At 31.4% G+C, this 10,612-nt stretch overlaps 1 pseudogene; it reads right to left on the bottom strand.

Annotated features, from left to right (window-relative positions):
- Nucleotides 1-1,769: 1,769 nt before the first annotated feature.
- On the bottom strand, nucleotides 1,770-1,880 carry LOC136079901 (U2 spliceosomal RNA; annotated as a pseudogene).
- Between the last annotated feature and the right edge of the window lie 8,732 nt (nucleotides 1,881-10,612).

The following is a 10,612-nucleotide window of genomic DNA, read 5'->3' as shown; positions in this document are numbered from 1 at the left end:
TTCCTATATTTTTTTCCATGGAAGAGATTTTTGAAGTTTTGTATCCCATGCACGTTAGTATTTTTAACAAGTTTGGGTTTTCATTTGCTCTAATGAGATGCGCGCAAAGATTTTTGGCGCTTTTAGATTTTATTTCAAAGATTTGCTCGTTCGCCTTAATTGTTTCAATCAAGTCTTTATAATAGAAAGGAATTTCGCCTATTGATTTTGGAAAGTTGTTACTCGTGAGAAACAACCATTGTGGGCATTTGATTCGCGCGTGTTTCGCAAGATGATACGCCAGATAGTATTTTTGGATAAAACAAGATTCGTGAGAGTTTTCTTGTTCTTTAATTTTAAATAAGTGTTTTATTCGGAGGGCTAGGCATTGCATTTTAATGTCAAGAATGCCTAGTTCTCCTTTATTAATTGGTAAATTTAAAATGTCGCTTTTAATGGGTTGCGCGTATTCGCTTTGCCAAAGGTACGCTGATATTTCTTTTTTAATTCTTTTGGCGGTGGTTTCATTAATTTGGAAGCCGTTGGCCACGAACCATACCTTGGAGAGTGCAAGAGTGTTTACAAAAACACCCTTGCATCTTAACAATATGTTCCGGTATCTAAAGTTTTTGATTTTGTTTTTGAAGCTCTCAATGGCTTTCTGCCAATTAATGCTTGCGGTGAAAGCAAGGTCAGTGTAGAAGGTTATTCCTAATACTTTGATACCTGAGGCGTTGCACCAGGTTATGTTAAATAGCTTTTGATTTAACACTCTGGCCATGTTTTCATAGTGAATGTAATTGAACCCACCTAACGCCAGAGCCTTGGTTTTGTTTTTAATAATATTTGATCCCGAGGCTTCCTCGAAGTCATCTGGCGTTTTGAAAAAGCATTCGATGGACTTCGGGTTCCTCAGGAAAATGGTGGTGTCATCAGCGTATTGCATGACTTTTAGTTTAGTTTTCGTTTCCGGCAGAGGAATGCCGTCCACATCAGGATTGTTTCTGATGTCTAGGGCCAGCGATTCCAATGCCAGGCAGTAGAGCATGAGAGAGATGGGATCGCCTTGGCGAACTCCTCTGCTAATACTAAAGGGCTTACTCGAATAGCCGTTGTTTATTATAATTAAATGGAAGTTTTTCATGGTTTGCATTATTGCTGTTATAAAGATTTTACCGAGGTTAAATTTTTCGAGTTTTAAAAAGAAAATTTCTGGCAATTTTGTCAAATGCTTTTTCCTGGTCGATTGTAATCAGTGCACTATCTATATTTTTTTTTTTTATTAGTGTACTGTATTAGGTCTTTGACCAGGAAAAGATTAGAGAAAATATTTCTTTCCGGTACCGAGCACATTTGCGACGGTCCGAGAATTTTATCGAGTACCTTTGACAACCTCAAGGCGAGGGCTTTAATGATTATTTTGTAATCCGCGCACAGCAGGGATATTGGTCTCCAGTTTGCAGCGCCGTCAGATCACCCTCTTTTGGAAGGAGACTAATCAGCGCCGTCCTCTGCAACCACGAAAGCTTGTTATTTACATCGAAGACATTACCGTTCATAAGATCAGTAAGTTCTTGTCCGTAAATATCCCAGCATTGTTGATAAAACTCTGCCGGTAGGCCGTCTATCCCTGGTGTTTTGCCTTTGTTAAGGGACATACATTGCAGCGTTGTAAAGCTCCTCGCAGCTAAAGGGAATGTTTAAAAATGCGTTTTGATTGTCCGTAAGGGATGTTTTAATGTTTGCCAAAAATTTATTTTGTTTTTCTTTATTGAGAGTTTTTGTTTTGTTAAGGTTTTTATATAATTTTCTAATTGTTTTTATTATTTTGACGGTGTCCGTGTGAACGGTGTCAAGAACAGATACTACACTTGATCTCAGCCATTAGGCCGAGAAGCGATGTGCGTGATACACTTCATTTTTTTTTTTTTTTTATATTTATGTTTTACTAATGGTATATTAACTTTAAAGGAAAGTTATTAGAGCAATTTCACGACCGTCTCACAAAAAATGAAAAAATTAAACGAAGCCAATATACATAATACTATATATCAGTAGAAAGCTCTACTTTTCCTCTTTCATAAAATATACAGTTTGTTATAGTATGCCGCTATCATAAAAAATTATATAGGCTGAAACAGAAGGTAAAAATAGGCGTTTTTGCGATAATTTAAATCGTTTTTAATCGCCGAAGTTCAATTGAACCAATAAAAAGTTTAAAAACTGTCTTGCTCATTGCAATCAGGTTTTTAGCTTCACTAATCATTGCTAACTATGATAAAAACACACTTATTGCCAGAAGAATTTAGGAAACCATTTATTTTAATCAAATGTTATTACCACTATTGTCACGCTGTGACATGTCACGCTGTGACAATTAGGGTACTTAAAGTTTTATTTCTAAGACAACCAATAAAATTTAGGATTTCAAAATTCCAGCGCAATGAGAACTCTATCTAGTAGATCTAAATAAATACTAACATGTTTAAAAAAATAATTAGCTTAAGTTATTTTTAGAATACGTCCATCTCCATAACTATTGTGTTGCTTTTTTTTAATCTTTCACGGGTTTAATATGTCTCTTACTCATGCTTAACTTCAAAGGAAATATCGTGAAAGGCAGTTAGAAAAATTTGGCGATAAGTATTTAAAAAAAAAGATTCAAAAAAGAGAAAAGAAAGACAACTTGCTAAATTGGAGCCTCAACGAGAAAAATAAAGGCATTGAAAGAGAAAGAGCAGACAAAAAATAGCAGAATTAAAATCTGTAGCTGTTACATCACCCTCTTACAAATCTTGAAGCACTCTTGGAAAAGCTGTTAAGAGAGCCGAATCAGCACTACCAAAATCACCCAGAAAGACGGCAAAAGTTGTACAAAAACTTTTAACAAAAATGAATGAAACCCCTAATCCAGAAAAAATACTTAGTGAAAATGCATTAGATGCTTTAACTGTAAAATTGGTTCTTGATTTTTACCAGCGGGATGATATATCCCGTCAATCACCCGGTAAAAGAGACACCATTATGGTGAGATTAAAGAACAAGAAAAAACTGCAAAAACATCATTTGTATGCGAATGTTATTGAAGCTTATGCTGTTTTTAAATGTGATTATCGTGAAGAATCAGTTGGAAAGTCAAAGTTTGCAAGTTTACGCCCATCACATGTGCTTTTGTCTAGTTCAATGTCAAGAAACGTTTGTTGTTGTCAACGACATCAAAATATAATTCTTATCCTTGAAGCCCTGCACAAGTTTGATTCAAATTTTCTATTGTATTCACATGAATTTCCTCTTAGCATTGTATATGATAGTGAAAAAGACATTTGTTATAATAATATGTGTACTATATGCAAAGATGCCGCAAAGTTTCATAATCTATATGTTTTGAATGAAATTAACAAGAATAAATGCATTACATGGTACCAATGGGAAAAAGTTGCAGATGGTAATGGAAAAGAATATATTAAAAAAATAAAAAAAAAGGGAATAGTTGATGATCTTTACAGCACCTTTTCAAAATCTTTCGCTTCATTTCTTTGGCATTATTTTATTAAACAGAAACAATCAAAGACATCGTGATCATAAGATCCAACCTCAAAGTAAACCAGACACAGCCGTCCTTCAAGTGAATTTTGCTGAAAATTTTTCAACTTTGTGACAAAATGAAGTGCAGTCAGCACATTGGTACAAGAAGTAAGTTACTGTGTTTACTACTGTATTTTAGTACCAAAATTTATTCTTGTCATCTATCATAGCTTCAGATGATTTAACCCATTCAAAAAAATTTATTCTTGTATTTGTTCATAATTTATTGCCTAACCATATTGAATCAAGTGTTAAAATACTACAGAGTGACAAAGTAAGCAGTCCCAGAAACTTGAGCTTTTTCTCTATTTTGCTAAGAGCTACTTGCCAGTTGAAATTGGTAGTATCGCTCAGTCTGGTGTAAAAAGTGACACCTACAATTTTGAAACCGGTGTCATTGTTCCACTCTATGTTGTCCAATTGTGTGTAAATTTTGGGATCAAAACCCCCAAGAGCAAGACCCTTGGTTTTTGAGGTGTTGATCACTGAATCACTTGCTTTTTCGTATAGTTTTAGGTTTTCAAAGAAATAGCGGGCAAAAGAGAGAGAGGGTCTCCCTGTCTAACTCCCTTTTTTGTAAGAAGGGAGGTAGACAGGAAGCCGCAGTTCAGAACAGTTGCCGAAACTTCTGAATACAAGGTGTTAATGAAAGATACAAAATTTTCTCCGAGATTGAATTTTCGGAGAATCTGCAGCAGAAACGCGCAATCGACTTTGTCAAACGCCTTTTCTTGATCTATTGTCAAAATGAAACTAGGTAGTTTTTTAAATTCGTATTAGATGTAAATTTGAAAAAATGTTTCTACCTGGAATTCCGCAAGTTTGATTTGGTTCTATAATTTTCCCCATTACTTTTGCAAGTCTTAGGGCCAGCACTTTTGTGATTATTTTGTAATCAGCGCCGATTAAAGATATAAGCCTCCAATTTTTACATTTAGTAAGATCTCCTTGTTTGGAAATAAGTAAAATTATTGATTTTTTCATAGAGCGGCTGGTGTTTTTTTCTACTGAAAGAATTTCGTAAGCAAGTTTTTCAAAATCTTTTTCGAAGACGTGCCAAAAAGTTTTGTAAAATTCAGCTGGAAATCCGTCATAGCCCAGAGATTTTCCGTTTTCAAATTTAAAAAGGGCCTCTTTTAGTTCCGCGCCGGTTAGGCGGGTGTTTAAAAATTCGTTTTCATCATCACTCAAACGTTTAGTGATGTGTGACAAGACACGGTTTTGGCTGTCTTTGGATAAATTTGTTTTGGTGTAAATGTTTTTATAATAAGTTGATAGGGAGTTGAGTATTTCGCCAGGTTCACTCGTCAATGTGCCGTCATTCTTGCGAATTTCGGTAATTGACTTGTTTCGCTGTCGAGTTTTTTCCAAATTATACAAAAATTTTGAAGGTTTTTTTCCTTCTTCGATTAGTTATTGTTTCATGCGAATAAACGCTCCGGGAAACTGGAGCAAGAAAAGAGCATCGCGTTTTTCTTTGATGCTGTCTAAATTCGGGTTAGCGTTTTGTTGCTCCCGTTAAATTCCGTTTTCAATCCTTTTCATTTGTTTTTTGTTTTTCGCACTTTCCTGTATCAATATGTGTTGTAATTCAGCCCTTTCAAAAAGTTTGCAGTCATCCCGCCATTAAAATTGACGTGTAGGACCGTTTTTTTGTTTGCCAATCTTGAATTAAGAGTTCAATTTTTTGCCTATGCACCTCAATTTCCAAAAGAGAACAATTTAATTTCCAGTAACCTGGTCCTCTCCTAAATTGACTAAAATTGACAGTTGTTGACACGAACTCGTGGTCGGAAAAGGGGTTGGTGAGAATTTTGGAGCGTGTTGTTTTTTTGGCGACTTTATCAGGGCAGTAGATTCTGTCGAGTCTACATTTGACCGTCTGATTGCGCCATGTGAATTCTTTTTATAACGAAATGGGAAATTGTAACGAAAAACTTCTACTAGGTTACATAAAAGTCCTTATCTTAATGCCCGAGTTTTCCATTTAACTGACGTAATACAAACAGATGGACGCACTGGACCATACAATTTTACACAAAAGCGCGAACTACAACAATACAAACATGCACAGCTTAAGCGCTTGTTAAGAATCGTGTCATGCATAACTAATGAGAAATTAAAAAAAGAACAGAAAAAACTCGAAAAAAAAGATTTTTTTGCAGAAAGATAAAGATAAAGGTTAAGAGTGAAAAAGGTTCGAAATAAAAGTCTGATTCGAGATCAATTCTAAAAGAATAGAAATGAAACGAAATTAATAAGAAGAAATAAAATTCTAACGATTTTTTTCCCGCACATAGCTGGCTTTCTTAGTCTTCATCGATTGCAAGAGAATCCGCGTGCTTCATACACTACGTATTTAGCTTAAGTAATTTAAAATGCTTGAAAGTGAATGTTATAGTTATTACAATGAATTAAGCATTACATAAAGAAAGGTTGACATTTTATATACATTTTTGCTTGTGGCTTTATAAAAACTCGTAAAGTGTTACGCTTGTATTATTGACCAAAAAAAACGTGATGTAACGTAACAGGCTTGTTAAAATACGTCTCAAATAAAAATTTTTTTTAAAGTTATATTTCAGTTTACACTTTTCAAAAGTTGCACTTTTATAAGTTTAAATAAAATAATTGAGACGTAGTTTTGCGAATTGTAACTTCTTGTTTTTTTAGTGACAAATTAGTTACAAAAAGTAACTAATTAAGACGAATCTATTTTACTATTAAAATAAACAATGATAACTAGCAATTTTAAAAAAAAACTCTTTTTTAGTTACAAATGTCTCGACAAACGCATTGTTAAATACCGCAACTCATGAGTTACGGTATTTAACAAAAGTTTTTTATAAAGAACATTATTTATATATTTTATTGCTTAAATATTTGAAAACGCAATAACACGTTAAATTTAAAAAAAAATTAACCCACGCTTGTGGGTTAGTCACAAATAAATATTTTTACGTTTTATTACGTTTTTTTTTTTTTTAAAGGGAAAGCAATTTAGACGTAACGTAACGTTAAAAAAAATCAAAGTTTGAGACGTATTTTAAGGCGAGTTTCCACTCATTCGTTTTTCAACGGGAAAGGGAAAGGAAAGGAAAAAATAATCACGTGAGCATGCGTAATAAAAGTTTTTATTTGTCCAAAGGAAAGCTGCGCATGCTCACGTGATTATTTTTCCGTTCTCTTTTCCGTTCCTGTAGAAAAACAACTGAGACGTAACGTTGCGAATTGAGACCTAATTTTTTTTCGTGACAAAGTAACCAATTGAAACGAAGCTATTTTACAATAAAAATAAAATAAAAGATAGTACTTAGCAATACGGTAATGATGAACAAACATTTACTGCATTTTTAAGTTTATTTACTTAATATTTAAATAATAATTAGAGAATGTAACCTTGTTACCTATTATAACCGATTGAGACGTAATTTAACTTTAAAATGTTATAGGGGTTTGTTAGCATCAGTCATTTTGCTTGCATAAAATATAGAAAAATCAATGGAAAAGAGTGAATCTATAAAAAACATTTTAAAAGCTTTAAATTCACTAAATATAACCTATCCATCGCAACATTCGCCTGTTTGCTCTTTTTAAATGTTTCTGACTAAACCAAAGTTTAGATTTAACTCAAAGCAGTTATTACCATCACTAGCAGAAACAAAACTTTATATTTTATTCATTTTAAAAATGCAAACTGTGTCTCAATGGAATAGTTACTTCACGTTTAATAGTTACTGGAACATCCCAGTGAAAAAAAAAACCGCGTCCCACATGGGTTCCACGTGGGTTCCGTGTGGGATTGATGGGATTTACGTGGGACGGATTTTCCCATGTGGTATCCGTATGGAGATTTGTCACTTAAAACCCATGTAGGTAATCCCACATGGGTTACATGTGGGAACCATATGGTATTTGCTCACATGGGAAATCCCACGTGGGTTTCTTGTGGGATTTACATGAGAATTTATTTGAAGGCTGGAAATTAAAAAACCTTAAATTTTAAAATCGACATTGCATTGCGACGAGGCTTTATTTTTACTGTGTAAATATATTTTATATTATTTTAGAGAATGGCAAGTATGTAAGTACCACGAATAATGTTTTATTTCTTTATGGAAATAAGATTAAGATTTGTGCAAATAGACATATTAGGATAATATAATAAAAATGCAGGTTTGAAAGTCAAAGAATTCCCAATTTTCTTTATTAAAAAAGAAAAAAATAAGGGGGAGATGGGTTTCTGTAACTTTTTTTAAGCTCCAAAACTTTTAACTTTAGACAATAAGTTTCTTAAGACTTAAGAGACTTACAAACTACATTGAGGAACAAAAACAGGATATTTAAAGAAACTTTTTAATTTTAATCTAGAGTACCACAGTGTTATTGAGAATAAAGCCTCTGGGTCCAGTTTTCAAAGTAATATTGTTTAAAGTAATATATAAATAAAATAATATGCTTTAAAATGCATTTAGTTATACATATAATTCCTGATAGTTAACTATATTTATATCTAGTTATACATAAAATTTATTATATAAACTTATTTTTTAGGGTTATGCTTGAACAAACTAGTACCAATTAGTTCAAATTCAAGACTTAGTTAAAATTCAAGTTAAAGTTTTATTTATTCATTGTTTTTGTTAATTTTGTATTTATTTGTTCAAATTTATCAATTAGTTCTATTTCTTACTACAGTAAGAATGTTTATTTTCAATAAACATTCTTACTGTAGTAAGAAATAGAACTAATTGATTTTCAACATATTTTGACAACACCCTTTACATTTAAAATGATGACAGCTTTACTTTTCTATTGATGTTAAATTTATTACGTTTCAATAACTCAGATTGAATCTTAACTGAATTATTGTAAGCTTTGTAGGGGTTTGTTGTATGTCAAATGGTGTTGTAAATAAAGTAAAAATAGTATTTATGTATTATTATTATGCTATAAATAAATAGTTTTTTAATTTGTATTATAAAATAGAGTCTTACAACTGATAATTAATGGAAATAAATACAAGTTATAAAAAATCATGCAAGCTTCATTTATTATTTCTAAATACTATATTAATGTTAGTCTACAAAGTTAAAATCAATTTAGAGCATCGTTTTTTTGCAATTGGCACATCCACCTCTGTCTCTCGAATTTATAAATATGTGGTCAAAGTTTTCTCAATAGATAGGTTCTCAGCATTAAAATGCTTTTTTTTTTACACTTTCTAAAGAGAAATATGGCAAATTGATTTCTTATTTTACCTAAATCATAGGATCATCTATGCATAATGATGTCGGATGATGACCCGGTTTATTGAACGCCATCCCCCTATATCAAACCCTGTCAATTTTTTGCCATCGCCTATTGATAATGATGTCAGTTTTTGTTATCATATTATTGCGTTATATCAGAATTGTTAATATAATATAAAAAATGCATATAACATCAATTTTTTTCTGGTTTAATTATACATTTATTCTCAACAGTACTACATTAAAGTAAAAAAAAAACATAAATTGTTCTTTCAGATAAGCAAGCTTATTTCTAAATTTAAATTGTTTTTCCGATGATCCTGTACATTTTTAAGCAACAAAAGCAAAAAATATTATTTTATTTATATATTACTTGAGATCATATTACTTTGAAAATTGGACCCAGAGGCTTTTTTCCGAATAACACTGTGGTACTTCAGATAAAAAATTGAAAAGTTTCTGTAAATATCCTGCTTTTGTTCCTCAATGTAGTTCATAAGTGCCTTAAGTCTTAAGAAACTTATTATGTCTGAAGTTAAAAGTTTTGGATCCTAAAAAGAGTTACAGAAACCCATCTCCCCCTTATTTTTTCTTTTTTAATAAAGAAAATTGGGAATTTTTTGACTTTCAAACCTGCATTTCTTTGTGGGACACTGCAGTGTCCCATGCATGCATGCTTGGTTTTTGACAACATTTGAACTTGCATCAGTTAATTGTATGCAGATAATATACTCAAGAACTATACTCAAATATGTTCATATGATATTGGAACATCACAAATTTAATAATAGTGTTGTGATATGTTATATAAATAATACCATAATAGATTATGATATGAAAATAAGATTAGAAATTTACCAATAAAAATTTAGATATCTGTTTATTAGTTTCAGAATCTTATATTATGTGTGACGAAAAAATAAATATACTTTTGCACCCAGTGTCTATTGCACCCAATTTCATAATTGTAAAGTAGGTTTTTAAATATTTGTTTATGTTTTTTTGTTTAACGACTTATTCTAATTCATCCATTTCTTTCAGGATTCTCTTCATGGGTTCAAGCTCATTACCCATAATACGTGTTCAATTACCCATAATACGTTGGTCATTGTAAGTAATAAATTAGGAAATTATTATTTGTGAAATAATTGAGTCATTAATGACTTCAACCTGGCTAATAAATAAAATTGCTCGAATAATAAGGTTCCTTATTAATATATCTCTCTCTCTCTCTCTCTCTCTCTCTCTCTCTCTCTCTCTCTCTCTCTCTCTCTCTCTCTCTATTTATATATATATATATATATATATATATATATATATATATCTATATCTATATATATATATATATATATCTATATCTATAAATATATATATATATTGTATTTATTTATAAATATATATATATTTTTTTCTTAGAAAATGTTTGAGGAAAGTTAGAAAATACTAAAAACTTTGGTACTATGCAAGCCGAAGCGATTTACTTAATTTAATCGACAAAAGACGGCGTGAAAATCGCAAAAGAAAAAATAATATTTTCAATATATATTTTGAATGTATTCATTAATAGCATTTAATTAAAAATAAATTCATTTTGTGACACGTTTTTTAATTTTATAAAATTTCGTTATAATAGTTTATGGTAAATTCCACATAGGTTAAAGGTGGAAAACATCACATGTAAAAGATGAAAAATGCTACACATTTTGAATCCCAAATGGGATGAAGTAGCAAATACCAGATTAAGTTGAGGCTCTCTGAAAGCTTCAATGATTAATTTTAAATTACTAATTAAGTAA

Source organism: Hydra vulgaris, chromosome 04 (assembly GCF_038396675.1).
Source record: "Hydra vulgaris chromosome 04, alternate assembly HydraT2T_AEP".
In the NCBI taxonomy this organism is placed as follows: Eukaryota; Metazoa; Cnidaria; class Hydrozoa; order Anthoathecata; family Hydridae; genus Hydra; species Hydra vulgaris.
The sequence above is the reverse complement of the archived record's forward strand: the minus strand, read 5'-3'. Positions and strand labels throughout refer to the sequence as shown.